At 38.6% G+C, this 20135-nt stretch overlaps 1 protein-coding gene across 1 annotated transcript in view; it reads left to right on the plus strand.

The window, feature by feature from the left end:
- The first annotated feature begins 901 nt into the window (after nt 1-901).
- Nucleotides 902-20135, plus strand: part of LOC115209409 (putative ankyrin repeat protein RF_0381) — a 144694-nt gene continuing 125460 nt past the window's right edge. Inside the window, exon 1 of the mRNA XM_029777816.2 lies at nt 902-1161. The gene's annotated coding sequence lies outside the window, so the exon portion shown is untranslated. The remainder of the gene's footprint in view (nt 1162-20135) is intronic.

Below are 20135 nucleotides of genomic sequence, written 5' to 3' on the forward strand. Positions count from 1 at the left end.
TCTGTTCGCCTGGGGGTAAACAACAATAACAAGTTCAAGATCACTGATAAATAAAATGCATAAAATGAAAACAGCTTAATCGTGATCCACAAAACTACTTGGCATACTCTTTCCTGCCCTAAGGGTAAAGACAAACGTCCTTCTAGAATTGGACTCAGTAACCACCAGTTAATACCTTGTCATCACTTAAACAAACATCTTGGCAGGATATGTTGCTTGATTAATGATTTCTTGATGTTAATTCGTTATTTGCATACTTTAACTTGTCGACACGACTAGTAATTATTGTTTCACTCCAGGTAGCTCTGAACGAGCAAACCCATGACCAAAAGCGTTTCAACAAAATGTGTTAAGATGTGTATTATTCAATAAACCTCCCACGCCGCACACACATACACATACACACATCATTTTGTTTGTTTGCTTGTTTGTTAAGAAGATTAGGACGCGATTTGAGAGAAATATTGTTTCTGATTTAGGCAAGAGAACAGCAATTTTGGAGGAGTTAGCTGAGATTATAGACCACAGTATTTGACTGGTACATTATTTTATCGACCTTAAAAAAGATGAAAAGCTAAGTTGACGTTGGTAGGATTTGAACTCAGGAAGTAAAGAGCTGGAACAAATACTGCAAGGCAATTTTTTTTAAGGTCTAAACAGTTCTGCCAGCTTCGCGATCCTTGAAGAAAGACATATAGTTGTGATTTCTAGTAGAGCTAAGCAAACCGCGTGGAGGCTCCTCTGTTGGTGTTAGAAGTAGGAGTTGTTTCCCTTAGCTGGGCGGAGTGTGAGAAAACGTGGAAGGCGGGGCTTCGTATGGAACAGTAGTCTCACTCTTTCTCAGAGCTGCTTTTTTTGTTTTGTTTTGTGTTGTTTTGTATTTATTTTGTGAAGTAACTGAAAAAGAAATAAATACGGTAGAACATGCTAATAAGCAGATACAGATAAACCTTAAACAAATCAATATCTAGATATTGGAGAAAGTAGTAAATAGGAAAAGAAAAGATATACATAGTAAACAGCATTTGCATCGTTTAGAACAAATGCACTGGCTATAAAAAGTGTTGTAGTAACACGAGCTTTTTCTGTACACATCAGTGATGTAACAGGATTAGAAGTGAACAGAGAAAGAAAACAGAATATCACATTGAAAGCTTGGTGGTAAGTCAATGCCTTATTCTTAACCTTTGCGCCACACAGTGTTCTGTGTTTATTATTTTATATTAGCTTTTCGCCGTATTTCCTACATCTCGGTGAGATATTCAGCTGTTTCGTAATATGTCCAGAAGAGAAAGAGAGAGTGAGAGGGAGAGAGGTGGGGAGAGAACTTAAAACCGGCTGCTGTGTAGATTGTGTAAGAAGGAAACTAAAATTATAACCTTCATACCACCACTACTTAAAACTTTAAACCCACTTTCTCAGCACAACACACGTTCTGTCTGTCCCTCTCTCTTTTATTATTAGCACTTTGTGTTATATTAGTCAATTTTTTAAACCCTCTCTTGTCCACCTTCCCGGACTTGAATTCTTGCCTATCACCGATCAAATAGATCTCCATTATTAACTTACACTTTCCTTTGTTATTATGTAATTACCTCGTTGCCTTTTGTTTATCTTATTTGTATTTCCACCATTCTCGTTCTATTCTACACTCTCTTTATGAATGTTGTGCTTTTCATTTACACAAATCATTTACTATTTATGTGCTTGAGTGTATTCCTGCATGCTGTGTTTATAAGTGCGTTTGCAAACGTCGTATGTATGTATGATTATTACACACATATTTTTCAGAGAAAGTAGGCGACATATGTCTTTCGTACAAAGAAAATGTTGCAATGTTATTGTTTATAACACGTTGTTAACTAACAACCGCTTCGAGGCTTATATACACTTTCACTCACGTAAACTACTTACACGCGTCCTCGCACGTTTATGCACTAACGAATGTGTAAGAAAAGGATGCGATGGTCCCGTCCGGAACGGCTTTTGGTCATAGGTCTGCTTGAACAGGGCTGACTTGAGGCTTAAAAAACAACAAACCATGTATGTATTATTTCTGAATTGTGCCGATAATTTTTGTGTCGTGTTTGTCTTCGTTTATTATATATAATTATTATTAAACTCAATAACATTCAGTCTTCGATTCCAACATCTGATACGTATACTCGGCGATCCTACGGGTAAGCCTTTACACGACCGTTTGGCCTGCTAGAAATAGCAACCAAATTTCCCATAAAATCACATGCTATTATCTTAAAACACACACACACACAAACACACACACACACACACACACACACACACACACACACACACACACACAAACTGAAATGCATTTGATCATAGATCTGATTAGTGAAAAGTGCTCTGTAGCTGAAGAACAACTGTGTGCGTGCATGCGTGCGTACGTGCGTCGTGTGTGCGTGCGTGCGGACGTGCGTACGACGTGCGTACGTGCGCGCGCGCGCGTGTTTTGTGTGTTATATTAATGCACATATTTATATAAATACACATATGCACGCATGTAACTTTTCCCTTCGTTAGAATTTATTATTTTGACTGACTGCCTGCTCAAGAGCAATGATATAGGGGGAAAACAGGGTGGAGGAGTCTTTGTTACGTTGTCCTGCCGATTTTTATAACTCCAGATGTGATCGCATATGAGTCAAGTAATTTACTATTTTTCGATAAATTCAAGCCATTCTTTTGTGTACGTGTATGTATTTATTTATATGTATGTATTTATTTATATGGGTGCGTAAGATCGCATAATGCCATATGGGGGTTCTCTGCTTGGTCGCTCAACCAGCAGAAATAACAGTCAGGTCTACTTTAACTCACTGGTTACCGAACAAGGAAGTATCTTAAACAGAAAGGATAGTCATAGCTAGAAGACCTTTGATAGTGGGTCAGCTTGCATGTCAGCTAGACACACATATACACACATATACACATGCACACACACACATATATATATATATATGTGATATTTATCTATTTATCTGTGTATGTGTGTGTGTGTGTGTGAGTGTGTGTGTGTGTGTGTGTGTGTGTGTGTGTGTGTGTGTCTGTGTGTGTGTGTGTGACGACTTAACAATGAGTCTTGAGAGACAGTTACGTGTCATGGGTTTACCAGGATTGACTCAAGGTACCGGCAACTCGGGCAGTCGCCCGGGGCGCCTTGTACTAGAGGGCAGCTAGGAGGAGGTGACAAAGACAAGGAAATTTCCACGACCGCCAGCTTGTACACGCCGAAATTCAGCTTGCCTGTGGCGCCAGAAACCCTTGGGCCAGCCTTGGGGGTTTGCACGTGTCGTCACGGTCACAGTCCTTATCAATTCTTATTCGGAATTTCCGCTTTGCGAGATGAGTCAGAGGACAATCCCCGCTCTACATTTGGCTCGAGTTATACTTCTCGATGCTCTTACTACCACCAACTACATTACCAATTGTATTGGACGCATTTTATCATTGAAACCCCATTGGAGAGATTAAGCCTCAACAAATCTAGACTAAGTGTTCTCTCTATCCTACGTTCTCTTCGCTCGGACGCTAACCGTTTCAAACTCTGTATTGAATGCATTTTACTGTAGCACCAGCTCTAGTGAGGTTGAAACCTTCAAAACTCCTTACTACTCTACGTTGTCACTGTTCAGGGTAAAGTGACTGATAAAGTGAGTCGGTGAAAGGGTGATTGCAAACGAAAAACTAAGGTAAGGAAGAGCAAAATATGATGGGGAAACAGAGTTTGTGTGGTTACGGTGTAGAAAAGGAAGGAGAATTGGGCGACATACTACTAGGAATAATGGAATAGAAACATTAGTGGAATGATGTAATGGAGGAAAGACTGCAAATGACGAGAGAAATAAAAGAAAGAAAGAAAGAAAGAAAGAAAGAATGAAAGAAAGAAAATCAATACTGGCAAGTGAATGCTTGGTGGTAAGGGTGTGTAATTGTTGTCAACGGCAAGTGATCTGGGGAAGAGCAGCTAGCAGTACAGGAGAGTAATGTTAATGGGTAGGACAGAGTGTGAGTGATGACAGTCATGGGAAGGGATGATGTTCAGAGCGAGATGAATGCTTATAAGGGGTAAAAACTATGCGTGTGTGAGTGTGTAAGAGAAAGAGAGAGAGAGGGGGAGTGAGGGAAGGGAGAGAGGGACTTGCAGTACAGAAGGCGACATGGAAGGTGTATCGTATATCAATAGAATTGATGCAATTGCTCGTTACTCGGGCATCGTGACGGGAGAAAGATAGGGTTGGATAAAGGGGGGTAGTGGTGGTGATGGTGGGGAATTGAGTATAGAGAGAACTAGAATCATTCCTCATTTAATGAACGGTATTGTTCGGTAAAGAGAGGGAAAGGGAAAAAAAAACTGATCGAAAGATAAGAGGGTATCGAATAGGTAAGAGAGGCAGGAGAAGGAGACTTAGCAGGTCTAGAATGCGCGAAAAAGACCAGACGTGGATATATCTGTTAGATATCGCAGTTTTCATAACCACCCCCGTTTTAGCGTACGTTTAGCTTTGTTTGCATGAGTGATAGGATCAACTGTATCCTAGCTTAGTCTTCACCGCTTCATCTCTCTTTCGTCAGCTTCAAGGGCTCGCTGCTTTTCTGTATAGTTATAATTTTCCATATGCGTCATATGGCTTACCAGCCCAGTCCTCTTCCGTGCATATTACATCTGATTCGTCTTGCATCCAGTTTATTATTATTATTATTATTATTATTATTGTTTATGGGTTTTTCTTCTTCTTTCAAATTTGCTTCCATTTCTTGCTGAGTGTCTTCCCGACTCCTAGGGCAAAGAAACTCATAGTATACATTGGTAGGCCATTAAACTAAACTCACTAGTTCGTTCATCTTTTTTTTTTTTGATAGAAATAAAGTTAAATTAAAATACATGGGTAGTAATAGTTCTCACATCGACAATGCTCTTCTCAATACGTGTGATGTACCAGTTAAGACAATCTTTTGCACTTCTTGCAGGGAAGGTAAGCCAGGGATCATTCTCATATAATTTTCGTATTATTATTATTATCATTATTATTATTATTATTATTATATTATTATTATTATTATTATTATTATTATTATTATTATTATTATTGAGTGAGAGAGCAGTGCATGCCATCTAAGTGACACTGGGGTAAAATATACGAAGCCCAGTATACCCATCATGACTATCCGTCTGATAAGGGTACGCCAGGCACATGCATCACAACCATATGTACGCGACATGGTGATCTCATATCAAGATAAACAGCACGTGACCTTGCAGGTGGGGCCCAGTTAGAATTTTCTTCTGGTCGAGTAACCCACCCCGCTCAAAAGGTCCCTGAATAAGAGTTGTTTAAGAATGTTGAACGAAACACGCATGTTTCCAGATGTGAATTATTCAAACCCCAAAGAATCCCTCTCAACACATGGCTATGATGCTCCCCCACTACTTCTGCTCGTGATCAGAGACGCACATATCGTCAGCCACTAAGGGACATGCTCAACTGTTTAAGGTCAAACAACTGACAAGCAAATCTGTGGTATTGAGCGAATGTTTGCTGTAGCCCATCAGGGCATTTATTATTATTATTATTATTATTATTATTATTATTATTATTATTATTATTATTATTATTATTATTATTATTATTTATTATTATTATTATTATTATTTGCTCTAATGTTTTTGCACATCCAGCTGAACATGTTCACTTCAATTCTTTCTAGTCTCCTCAAATCCTTTACTTAAACAATTATGGTTCCAAAAGTATTGTCTGCATAGGCAGACACCATTCTTGCACATGAATTTCAGCAATAACGATTTCCAGTTGTCCTGGCTAAAAGTCTTTCTCCTTTTTTTCCCCCAAAACATTTGCTTTCTCTACAAACACTCGGAACTCCTGCGTACTCCCACACCCCATCTCAGAAGAAACTCCATCAACTTTGCAGCCATCTTTCCTATTTCTCAACAATGATGGCTTCGTGAAAAGTATCTTTATGCTACATCACTCTCCGGCCAATCTCCTCCAAATCTAGCACTTCTAAGGCAATGGAAATAGCCGTTAGTAATAACGTTCTCCATCAGCTTGAATTTCTCTGTTTCCTCAATGGCCACCAACATGGCTTCTGCACAGCAAAGATCCATTGGAAATGTGTACTCTTATGTCATTTACCAGTGTTTTTTTTTTTACTTTTGGGAAGTTAGTGAAAACGATGTTGTTGCTCTAATCATCAACAGCGCCTTCGACTGGATCTGCGAATCTCCTAAAGAAACTTACGAGCTCACAAGCATTGATCAAGCTGAAGCTATTATAGAAGACGCTTGCCCGAGGTGCCGCGCAGTAGGATTGGATCTGAAATCTTGTAACAAAGCAAAATTTTTAACCACATAGTCACGCTTCGCGTCTGTCTCTATGTATGTATGTACGTGTGCGTGCGTGCGTGCGTGTGTGTGTGTGTGTGTGTGTGTGTGTGTGTGTGTGTGTGTGTGTGTGTGTGTGTGTGTGTGTGTGTTATGGTGTCAAATGGGCAGAGTCGATAGAGCATCGAATAGAATGCCATTCAGGAAACATTCCGGCTCTCTGCATACTGAGTTTCAATTTTGGCTTTCATCTTCTTGGGTTCGGTAAATATTGTGCGTTCTGAGTTGAAATCCCGCCTCCTGTAACATCGGTTCCTTTCGAAACCGTCGGAAAATGATGACCGGTTTAGGATGTCTTTAGCAAATGCCGAAGTATTTCAACTGATTTTTTTCAATTTCTGTATAGTAATGTGAAGGGACTTTGAAGTCCTGTGCACTTATATATAAATATACATACATACATACGAGGGGCGTTCAATAAGTAATGCCCCTGACCCACTTCCCATAGCAGTAGAGCAACGAAACTTGGCACAGTTATTAGTCTTTTTCTACATAGGAACCACCCAGAGTTACGCATTTCTCCCATCGTTTGATGCAGCTCTGGAGACCGTTTTTGTAGAAGACCCCAGCTTGGTCCTCCAACCACGACGTGACTTCAGAAATCAAGGCTGCATCATCTGGGAAACGCTTTCCTTTCAAAAACAACTTCATGGCTGGGAAGAGGTGAAAATCAGAGGGTGCAAGGTCAGGAGAGTAGGGGGGATGGGGGAGGAGTTCATAGCCGCACGCCTGTGCTTCTGATCTGGCGACACGCGAGTTGTGGACCGGAGCGTTGTCCTGCAAGAGGAGGATGCCTTTGCTGATCTTGCCCCGCCTCTTGATTTTGATAGCTTCTCTTAATTTCCTCAAAAGTGAAGCATAATAGGCTCCTGTAATTGTGGTACCCTTTGCCAGGAAATCTGTCATCACTACTCCGTCCTGGTCCCAGAAGACTGTGAGCATGACCTTGCCAGCGGAGGGCTGCACCCTTGCCTTCTTTGGAGGAGGTGAGTCACGGTGCTTCCATTGCATTGACTGGGCTTTGGTCTCTGGATCATAGTGATGGACCCAGGTTTCATCCCGTGTAATCAGTCTTTTGAAAAATTTTGACTCATCTTCTTGGCACATCTCCAAATTCGTCCTCGAGCACTCGACGCGTTCTTGCTTCTGGAAAGGTGTGAGCAACCTGGGAATCCATCTGACAGACACCTTTTGCATATGCAAATGGTCATGAATGATAGTTTCCACAGACCCGGTACTAATCTTGACCTCATGGGCTATTTGGCGAATAGTTATGCGTCGATGTTCCAAAATGGCAGCCTCAACTTGACGGACAGATGCCTCATCAATGGCAGAAGGGGGACGACCAGATCTGGGAGCTGTTTCCACAGAGTTCCGACCACGTTTGAATTCACAATGCCAGCGTTTTACAAGGTCATATGATGGGGGCATCATCACCATAAGTTACTCATTTCATCAAAAGTCTCCCGTGGTGTGCGTCCTTTCAAATACACAAAAACCGGATCACTGCTCGACACTCAACAGGCTCCATTTCACACTTGACTCAGTTCAAACACCTGTAAATCAGAAACCACAATTAGTTCAGAGCTGTAATTTTCCACTTAATCTATAGAGATATAAATAATTGCACATGCAAACTTTCAGCTAGATCAAACAACTGCAATTGGGTCAGAGGCATTACTTATTGAACGCCCCTCGTACATACATACATTCATACATACATACATTCATACATACGTATGTACGTACGTACATACATACATAGATACATACATACGTATGTACATACATACATACATACATACATACATACATACATACATACATAGGTATATATTTACAGGATGTTAAATATATATCCGGTCACAGAGTGAACAATGGTTTCACGACCATAAACAGCTTAGCTTTATAGACAACTCGCCAGACTTCAATGGCCGCGAGCATTTACTTCATGTAAATATATTACTCTTCTAACTTTTAGAGAGTGCTCTTTTCGGATATGGGATCCACTGATGTATATATATATATGTGTTTATATATATATTATATATATATATATATAATATATATTATATATATATATATATATATATATATAATATATATATATATATATATATATATATAGATAATATAATATATATATATATATATATATATATATATATATATATATATATAGATATGTGTTTATATATATATATATATATATATATATATATATTATATAACATTATTGGTGAATGAAGAAATGGAGCTGAACGCAGATTGAACAGAAATCGTTTTATTTCATTCTACACGTGTTTCGAAAGGCACAAATTACCAAAATCCGATTGAATAATGGGACTATTGTGTCTTTCTCTTCAGGAAGAAAAAGGAAATCCGTTGGAAAAAAACAAAAACAGAAAAGAGGAGGCGGAGCAAAAAACAAATCGAACTGTGCTCCTAAGAGCCCATGGCGAAACTTATGGGAGTTTGAACAGAGGCGGAGCAAAAAACAAATCGAACTGTGCTCCTAAGAAGCCCATGGCGAAACTCATGGGAGTTTCGCCATGGGCTCTTAGGAGCACAGTTCGATTTGTTTTTTGCTCCGCCTCTGTTATGTTTTTGTTTTTCCAACGGATTTCCTTTTTTCTTCCTGAAGAGAAAGACACAATATGGTCCCATTATTCAATCGGATTTGGTAATTTGTGCCTTTCGAAACACGGGTAGAATGAAATAAAACGATTTCTGTTCAATCTGCGTTCAGCTCCATTTCTCAATTCACCAATAAGTTTTAATTTCAATTATCCGCACCAACGCCACGGTTGCACGCAGATGGTTGTACCTCCAACGTGCTGTTTACTGCGTATTTTTGCTACTAAGGTACGGTTAAAATTTGATTAATCTACTACAAGATTATTCATCTTCTATTTCACATAATACAATTATATATATATATATATATATATATATATATATATATATATATATATTATATTATATATATATATATCTATATATATTATATATATATATATATATATATATATATATATATATATAATATATATTATATATATATATATATATTATATATAATATATACTATATATATATATATATTATATATATATTATATATATATATATGTGTGTGTGTGTGTGTGTGTGTGTGTGGAGGCAATGGCTCAGTGGTTAGGGCAGCGGACTCGCGGTTGTAGGATCGCGGTTTCGATTCAGACCGGGCGTTGTGAGTGTTTATTGAGCGAAAACACCTAAAGCTCACGAGGCTCCGGCAGGGGGTGGTGGCGACCCCCTGCTGTACTCTTTCGCCACAACTTTCTCTCACTCTTTCTTCTGTTGGCCTGCTGCTCGCTTAGCCAGCGGGGGGGTGGCGTCATTTGAAGGCTAAAACAATGCGAAGCGCATTGTGGCAGCCAGCGATTGTGTAGCAACATATGATATAGCCTGGTCGGTCACGGTGATCACGATTATATATATATATTATATATATATTATATATATATATATATATATATATATATATAGATATATATATATATACTAGCTAGTGTACCTGGTAATTCCCGGGGATAAAGATGTTCTATTGAAATTCCTTATTACTCTGATATTAAGAAAGCACGTTAGCACGCCGGGCGAAATGCGTATCCGTATTTCGTCTGCCGTTACGTTCTGAGTTCAAATTCCGCCGAGGTCGACTTTGCCTTTCACCCTTTCGGGGTCGATTAAATAAGTACCAGTTACGCACTGGGGTCGATATAATCAACTTAATCCGTTTGTCTGTCCTTGATTGTCCTCTCTGTGTTTAGCCCCTTGTGGGTAGTAAAGAAATAGATATTAAGAAAGCGATTTCGTTATAATTGCCACAAAAGGTATATCTTCCGTCACGAAAGAGTACAAAAACTGTCAACTGGAGGAGGGAGAGATTGTTGGAGTTTGGTGAGAAAGATTGTCGGAGGTTGGTGAGAGAAGTTTTCGGAGGTTGGCGAGAGGCAAATACATTATTCTGCTTAGCGAAGGCATCTAGGAAATGTATAAGTGCTGTCATTCACAGAAAACTATTGTTTTACCGTGAGAAAAGCGCTGTGGGAATGTTAAGTGAAATTTGGCAATCGAGGATCGAGTTCACGCTATGCCTGCATGAATCCGCTATAAATACGTTATGGAATAAAAGATTTTTCAACTATCATGGAAAAAGTGTAACTGTAAAAATGCAGAATCATCAGAGTAATGGGAATTCAAAAAAGTGTATAGAAATGTATGAATGAAGTCTTTAAGGTTTAAGACTCAAATTAAGGAAGTGTAATAATAAGGTTTAGCAGTTCAAAACTGTGAGTAGTGAAATACAGAATTAGGTCGGCTGATGGTGAAAATCAAATATTGATTGCTTCACTAAAATCTGTATGGTGGTATGGTTTATTTTCCTTGGGTTGTTTAAATAAAATATTAGTAATATGTAGTAGATAGAAGGATCCGTATTATCGATTTTTTTAACAGTCTATATCATGAGGTTTCCAGACATATATCATGAGGTTTCCAGTTCTACTCACGTGTCAGATAAAGTATAAAGGTGATATTGTCTGCAAAAATTAGAAATAGGACACAGAAAAAAATCAATATTCAAAGTAATCGAAGATAAACAATGAAATAGGTTTTTTCCCCTGAGTGTTTAAAAATATTGTACAGGTGCTATGGGTTATTTCCTTTGGGTGTTTAAAAAATAGTTATATGAAGTAGATATAAAGGTCCCTTCCAGATGCCGTATTATCAATTTTTTTCAACAATCTAAGTATGTCACGAGATTTCTAGTGTCAAGTTTCATCAAAATCCATAAAACGATGTAGGAGGCGTTAGCTAACAACGCCACAAACAAACACACACCGATTTTCCACATATGTAGTATATATATATATATATGCACGCAGGTATGGCTGTGCGGGAAGAAGCTTGCTTCTCAACTACATGGTTCTGGGTAGTCCCACTCCTTAGACAAATGTTTTCTACTATAGTCTCGGACTGACCAAAGCCTTGTGAGTGGATTTGGTAGAAGGAAACTGAGAGAAATTCGTCGCATATATACATATATGTGTGTGTGTGTGTGAGAGGAGAGAGAGAGAGAGAGAGACAGACAGACAGACAGACAGACAGTGAGAGAGAGAGAGACAGCGAGAGAGAGAGAGACAGCGAGAGAGAGACAGCGAGAGAGAGAGACAGCGAGAGAGAGAGAGAGACAGCGAGAGAGAGAGAGGAGAGAGAGAGAGAGAGAGGAGAGGGGAGAGAGAGCGAGACGACAGCGAGAAGAGAGAGAGAGAAGAGAGAGAAGAGAGCGAGAGAGAGAGAGAGAGAGAGAGAGAGAGAGAGAGAGAGACTGTGTGTCGCCTTGGAAAGTGTCTTAAAACGGCTTGAGTTGGATGTACCTCTCAATCATGTCATAAGTACTGGACCAACGGGTCTTATTTCTTTGTATAGTATGGCAAGGCGTTTTTTCTCGAAGTTTACCCGTAAATTTTAATGGTTTTAGCTTGCCCACCAACATATTAATTTTATCTAGCAAAATTTCCTGTTAGTCGAGATAAGCAGAAACAGCTAGATTGAATTTATGAGAGGCACATCCATCAATGGTATTCTACACAGATTCGCTATTGATTTGTTCACTTCAGTACTATCCCTTGTAATAGCTACAGAATTTTCTAAATTTTTGTTTTAGACATTTAACACATACTCTATAAATTCGACATAATCATAAGCAGTGTTTCACTTACTATTGGCGAAAACGCCAATTAAAACAGTACAGTAATCATTCGGTTAATTGTACGAATAAGATGCAAAAGTCCAACGAAATGCGTCGAACCCTTAGTCCAACCGTCGATTACCAACGAAAATTTACTTGGAAGTTCATCAGATATTTTCTTTTCCACTTCTTGAATAAGTTTCTCCATGTATTTCTTTAAGGTCACATTTGTCATACTTCTCACATTTGTGTACTTACGAGTCAGTGGGTATTCAGTAAAGGAAAATGGTTTTAAGCCAACACATACCCACTCAATCCAACCATAAACATTTAAGGCTGAGCGGCCGACCAAACTACTTCTTGGTGAAAGAAAACTCGATAAAGATGGTTCTCCAGTTGCTTGTGTTGTAGAATACTCTGGATGCTGTTATTTTATATATGATTCATAAGATTTATCCACCCAGTGTTTTTCTAGATCAACTTTTTTCCATACTTGCATTTCCATACATGTTCATTGGTTGTTTGGTTAAAATATTTTCTAACGATTTGTTCGTTTTCATGTGGCATGGGTTAGTTTAAAATTAAAAAAATATTTCGCCACAGTTTAAAATAAAAAATATTTCGCCACTCCACTGATGAAAGTCTGATTCAGTTAATATGTTGGAGCGAAATTCAAGATACAACCGCGTTGCAGGCGAAGTTGCGATTTAATGACTTGCTAACAGAATGTGAATTATTCTCGGCAGTCAGAACCAAGAATCACTCGACAGTGATTATTTGACAACATACATAATAGCCAATTCCCAAACACGACAGAATGTTTGAATCATTCTCGGCTGTCCTAACCAAGCGTTAACATTCGACTGTGGTTATTTGACAATATATAAAATAGCCAATTCCCAAACATGATAGAATGTGTATCAGTCTCAGCAGTCCGAATCAAGCATACACAATAATCAACATACCCAATAGTCAATTCCTAAGCACGACAGAATGTGTGAATCATTCTCAGCAATCAGAACAAAACGTTAACACAATACCTCGAATAATAATAGAACACTGCATTTGCCAATTGAACGTCGAATGATGTATGAGCCATTTGAAAAACTTTCGCCGACATTGTAATTATACTAATGTGTCCATCTGTTCTAATTTAATTAAATTCTATGTCTTTGTGCAGCTGAAGATTGCTCTACATTTTAAATTGATGTAATGATTGGATTGTTCAATTAAATGGAGTTGCATGAAACGATCGTACTGCATTACCTATGGATATCCTTGATGCTTATTTTGATATATATATAGATATATTATATATATATATATAATATATATATATATATATATTATATATATATATATATATATATATATATATATATATATATATATATATATATATATATATATATATAATTAAATAGAACAAATGGACACATTAGTATAATTATGCCTAAAATCTCCAAGAAGTTAAAGAGATAGACAAAGAACATGTCGCTACTTCAGCATAGAAGTACTAAAATTATCAAGAAGACTCTGCTTGTCACTGATTTTTTGTCTTTATGGGGTTAGTTTTAATTTATAGACTAGTTTATCAAATCCCTTGTATACCTAAGGCTGAGGGGCAGTATCTGTTCGGGGTAGGGCTTAGGGAGTTGACTGACATTCTAGTTGGTATAGTCATAAAGCATACATACATATATACATACATACACACATACATACATACAAGTATTGTATGTGTTTACCTGTAAAACAAGTAACAAGTTAAACCAAATGCATAGTGTCAATTTATCAATAAATAGCTTTCATTGTATTAGACACGTTGATAAATTTAAGCTTATCTAAGCATGAAACATTAAATAAAAAAAACTGAACAAATGTTGCTTTTATAACTATGTGAGGGTATTGTTATATGTGTAGTCATATGAAAATTATTACACAAAACACACATACACACACACACACATGCGAACGCACACGCGCGTCCTATTTATACAAACCAGGATTAAAACTGCTTTCCAAGCGCCTTTATCATACTTTATGTAAATATTACAAAAACGTACATTATCTCGTCATTTTTTGGTGTGTAATTTTAGATTACATTGACCAATGTTTCCTTTCCTAATTGAAGTTGTCAGAGTGTGAATTATGGAGAAATTGGTTGCTGCTTCAGTGTGTGCGTCCGTTGGCGTTGACTCAAAGTAAACTTGGTACTTGTTTAGCTCCAGATCAGCCTTGATCGAGCAGACCTCTGATGAAAGGCATTCCAGTTGTAACAATCCCTTCTTTTTCGATATCATTGTCCAATATATCTTCTTATGGTGTGATTTGAGGGAGATTTGGTGGCTATTTTCTGTCTGTCGTGCGACCTCCTTCAAGAAGCCCCCTCGTTGAACACCGGGGCCAGCCGACATACATTAATGTTTGGGGAAATATTGTTGGGTTGCAATATAACATGCAAATCAGACGATAATCATATTCTCCCTCTCTCTTCTTTCCTTTCTTTCTTTCTCTCTTTCTTTCTTTCTTTCTTTCTTTCTTTCTTTCTTTCTTTCTTTCTTTCTTTCTTTCTTTCTTTCTTTCTCTCTCCCCCTATCTATCTATCTATCTATCTATCTATCTATCTATCTATCTATCTATCTATCTATCTATCTATCTATCTTTCTTTCTATCTATCTATCTATCTATCTATCTATCTATCTATCTATCTATCTATCTATCTATCTATCTATCTATCTATCTGTTTGTCTACCTTTCTGTTTATGTGTGTGAGTATACTTCTCTTTATATGTATGAGGAGAGGAAAGGTGTTTATACCACTCGTATTCAATAAATGACTTGTAATGTCTTTTTCCTCCTCCTTCTCCCTCCCCTCTCTCTGTTTCTCTCCCTCTCTCATACACACACACACTCTTTTTTATCTATATGTGTATATTCCGGCGCGCCTGTAAGTGTGTGTATGTTTGCCTCTAGGGCCAAAAAGTACTTTCCCCAAAACAGGGTTAGTATCCGTGTCAAATCACCAGCATCTAAACAGCCGCGCCCAGTTGTCTCATTCCACTATTCGATTATACCCACCCCCACCTCTCACAAATTAATGCCCTTGTGCCAGTTTGAAAAAAAAAAAAAAGAAAAGAAACTTATGCTGCCCACTAAATTCGCCATATTCATATTTCCTTCAAGAGTGGCAAGCCGGCAAAATCGTTAACGCGTCAGAAAAAATGCTTTGTGGTGTTTCTTCCGTCTCTTTATGTTCTGTGTTCAAATTCCGCTGAAGTACAATTTTGCTTTTCATCCTTTGGAGGAAAGGGTACAGCAATGAAATAAAGTAACTTAGGTCGATGGTATCGACTAATTCCTATACCCAAGTTGCTGGCTTTGTGCCCCATTAATTTTACTTTCTACAACAGGCACAAGGTCTTAAAGTTTGGGGGAGGGCGCTAGTCGATTACATCGACCCCAGTGCTGAACTGATACTTATTTTTATCGACTCCGAAATAATGAAAGGCAAACTCGACCTCCGCGAAATTTGAACTCAGAACGTAAAGCCGGAAGAAATGTTGCTAATCATTTTGTCCGGTGTGCTAACGATTCTGCTAGCTGCCGTCTTCTTTGTGCCGAAATTAGTGTAGGCGCATTATCCCACTTGACAGCGAGTAAACAAGCTGGCTATGCAGATATAGAGGGCGTTACACAACATTAAGGTTCAGACACGTGACCTCATCTCTTCCTCTTTTCTGCATGGATACGCAAGCTATGAGGACGCAACTTGACTGGCTCTGTCTTATGCTACGGGCCAGCTTGCAGAAAGGAGCATAGCACAGAAGACCATGACCTTTACACACTTACCATTCTATTTATCATTCCATTGTGTATATACGTGTGGTTACAGTAAACGTGTTTAAGTTACAACCTTGCTTGTGTGTGATCTTCATCCGGGTTTACTACCAGTGTGATTACAGCCTTCTGAGAGTCATATTAGGCGGCTCAATAACAACCTGTACCATCTAAATTAGAAACCGCATAACACAATTTCTGCAAGTTCACTGCATCCAGATTTTGTAGTGTGTTCAGTAAGCTGGAAATAGTAAAGAAGGACATTTAACTTTAAATGGTTTAATGAAGTAAACTAATCTCCAGAAGAATGCGACAGATCTAACACACCAGCCAGTTTAACAATATTAGCCTGTCCTTGGGTGCCTTTAGTAGAATGCACTTTGTTGCAAACACTCGAATCTCACTCCCGATTCCATCTTCGTACACGTTTTTCCTGCGGGTATTTACCTGTGGTGGATTGATCAGACAGGGCATCGGCCATCTCATTCTCACTAGTCTTGGGCCAGCAGAGAACATATGCACTGTCCTTCCTTCTTTGACTAAATTGAAATAAAATTCACCTTTGTTTCAGTCAATATAAATAGACAGAAATGTTTTCGCCTCGCATATGTTGTTGTTTAGCTCCACGTCAGCTGTGATTGAGTAGACCTATTATAAAAGACGTTCCATCCGTAACCATACCGTTATTTTTTACTAAGCGTAGACTATCCCTGACTACATTATACAATGAGTCCTTTTTTTTAAAGACTGTCGGATTTGATTTGAGACAGATTACGCCACCCGTTGGCTCGAGTGTATGTTGAATATACTTCTGAGTGACGTAATACTACTGAATATTTTTCTTCTACTTCTTTTTCTTCTTTCAATTTTTTTTCCTTTCGCTTCTTTTCTTTCTTTTATGCTTGCTATGAAGTTAGTCCGCATGTATTTATAATGTGCATGTATGTTTTTCTTGTGTCTGTACACTACAGATAATGTGTAGCCAACAGATCGTGCAGTACCTCCTACTACTCGGTACCTCGTCCCTCTCTTACACACATTGTATATGCAAGCCGTATTCACACAAAACTATAGCTGTTGTTTAGTTCTAGCTCAGCTCTCAGCAGACACTTATGATCAAAAGCATTCCAGCTTCGACCATCCCGTCTTTTTCTCAATATAGTCTAATTTATTTTTCCTGTTATAGGACGATAAAGTATGAGTCTGGCTCCTATTATTAGCAAGCCAAGCGCATTGGCTATGTATACATTCTAAACCATTATTTTCTCAATGTTAAGTCAACTTTATAATTTCTCATAGATATTTTTTCTTGCAGTAATCTAAAGCTTTTCACTGTTATTAATCTGACTTTACTCTCTTCTTTTTCCCAATAGTTTCTTTTTAACTTGTAATGCTTGTATATCATGTTTACTGGTGAGAGAGTGTATATGAGTGCAGTGTTTGTATAATTGCTTTATACACATGCTTCATTGTATTTCTCCGCTCTTTAACTGTTTTTTTTTGTTTTTTTTTTTTGTTTTTTTCCTCTTTTTTAATAGTATGTTCTCATACCACCACCTCAACCCCACCAGTAACGCTTCATTACCACAATCACCCTTACACCCATCACGTCTGAAACTCCACCTCCTCTATTGCTTTAAAGTCACTGCTACCTTTACTATTAAGCTCCCGTCACCCTATCACCTATCTCGTCGCCACTACCGCAATGCTAATACCAGTTGTCAGGCTTACCGCCGCGGCATATGCCATCACCACCATTCTGCCTGCTCCATTAGCTTATCTCCGCACGTCACTCTTCTCAGTTGTACAAGTGATATTACAAAGAAAGTGATAAGTCAGTTTAGAAAAGACATACAGCTGCAACTAATATCTGCCAAACACTTGATATCTTTCTCTTCCTGCCGTAGTACATTGTTAATTCAGACGCATATCGACCATCTATTTACATGTCCATACAACTACCATCGCGTGCCGTTGTCAATGCTTGCTAACAACTTTCTGTTGAAAGGAAAATGGCAACCATCTCTCACGCTCGTAGTAAATAAAAACAGACAAACAAGACTTAAGTAAAAACGACATAAGAAAAATGTTTGATTTTATTATTTATCTCCATGTTTATATTGTGTTTGTGGCAATGCTCCGTGTCGAAGACGAACTTCCCACTGCTCATGCACGCTTTGGCATTTGAGCTACTTCTGACTACGTAAGTTAGTTAGAATTGTGGAGAGACATTTCGTCCGAAATGACACACAAGAAAGCTGAGTCTGTATACACGGATGGTGTTACTGTTATGCTGTCGGACTATTCGGTACTATACAGAAAGAATATGAAGTAACAGGAGTACTAACCAACTTGGACAAACCTGTAGTCTTTTATTGTAAACTCGACATCCAGAGAGAGAAGTCCATGGTCTATCGCTGGGCTGAGGAACCCATTTAGGTGCTTGGACCTAATTCTGACCAGAACTGCAGGTGAGTAGGCACTAGAATGAGTAGAGTGGTCAGCTTTATCTAGGAATGTTCAGAGAAGAAGCGCTCCAGAAAAGATCGGGCAGCAGTGGCCACGCTTACAGCATCTATATAATATAGCCTTGCTCCAGGTTGCATCTAAGCAGAACGCTTGCTCTTTCGTTTATTGTGGAAGGGGACATTTTTCTGCTGGTCAGAATGTTCGTCTGCTGCTAACAGCTTCTACACTGTCTTTTCTATGGCTCCTACGTTAGCCTGTACTCCACTTAACTATATGGTCTCAGGTTACGGCTCTCCAAGCCTTCTCTACTCACCCGTTGGACGTGGCAGCAAGTCTTTGATGTATAACAAAAAAGGAGAGAGAGTTTGGGACAAAATTAGACTCTGATGCACGTCAGAGTTGATGGAATATAAAACAGAAAGAGCTCCGTCGACACACAGCGATAATGTAAGGAAACTACCGATCCAAAAACGAGGCGAGTGGAGCTCACAGGCACGAGGTTTTGATAGGAGATTCGCATATCAGTCATAGCCGAAAGTTTTATTTATGTCGAGTGCGACAACATTGCTTTCACCAAATTTCACCATTGATAGTTTATAAGGGGAGAGTAGGTAACCAGTAGATCTGGCTACGGAAATCAGACAGGTGGTCGTTAAGAATAAAATTAGATTTAGTGATAACAAAGAAAGTTGGTTTGTCGTAAAAACAGGCAGTTAAGGATATTTACTGATGGAAGTACGAAGGGATGCTGAAAAGTTCCTGACTTTGGGTAAAAGAAAATACAAGAGCAGCAGTTAGTTATGGTTTTATTCGACGTATTCCCCCCTCAGATCACGTATTTATTGCAGCGGTCCTTCAGTTTTCTAAGCCCTGTTGAAGAACTCGGAATGTTGAGCCTCCAGCCAGGCCTTTCGCGATTCCATTGAAGCCAGGAACTTTTCAGCATTCCTCGTAGTTAAGAACAGTGAATGCATCAGCTTCTATGCCAGTGATGTCGGTGAGTGAAGAGTAAGCTGCCTGTAAGGCATTGTATGTACTGAAGCTGTTTAGCTCCAGATCAGCCCAAATCGAGTAGACTTATGAACAAAAGATGTTCTAGCCGTTACCGTCCGATTTTATTCCTCTCGGACTAAATTATCTAGAGCTTCATTTCGTTCTAAAACGGTGAAGTATGATTTGGAGTTCAGAGAGTGACAGAGACAACAGATACTCTTAAGGGAGATGAGGAAAAGAAACTTTGAGCCCAAACAACTAGAATTCTTTGTTGGTGATATAAGTTAAGATGGATGGATGGATGGATGGATGGATGGATGGATAGATGGATGGATGAAAAATAGAATTTCTGTAAGCACATATAAAAACCTTTCAGAAAGTTTGAATATGGCAGATGGCCTGGTCAATAGAAACCGTTTAGAGAGACAAGGTGAAGTATTTCTGGAAGAATAAGATTTGAGGTTTGTTTCTGTTAATAGACGATAGTGGGTGAGATGAAGTTTTCACTGAAGTTCACAGACATTACTGTAGAGGCGGGATTTGATTATGATTATGTCTGTTCAGGCACAAACGATTCGTAATATGTGTATTGGTATATATGCTTTTATATTTACACACCCACATGCGCGCGCATACTCTCGCATACATGTTCTTACGTGTATGTAAATAAACATGT

Source organism: Octopus sinensis, linkage group LG3 (genome assembly GCF_006345805.1).
Source record: "Octopus sinensis linkage group LG3, ASM634580v1, whole genome shotgun sequence".
NCBI lineage: Eukaryota > Metazoa > Mollusca > Cephalopoda > Octopoda > Octopodidae > Octopus > Octopus sinensis.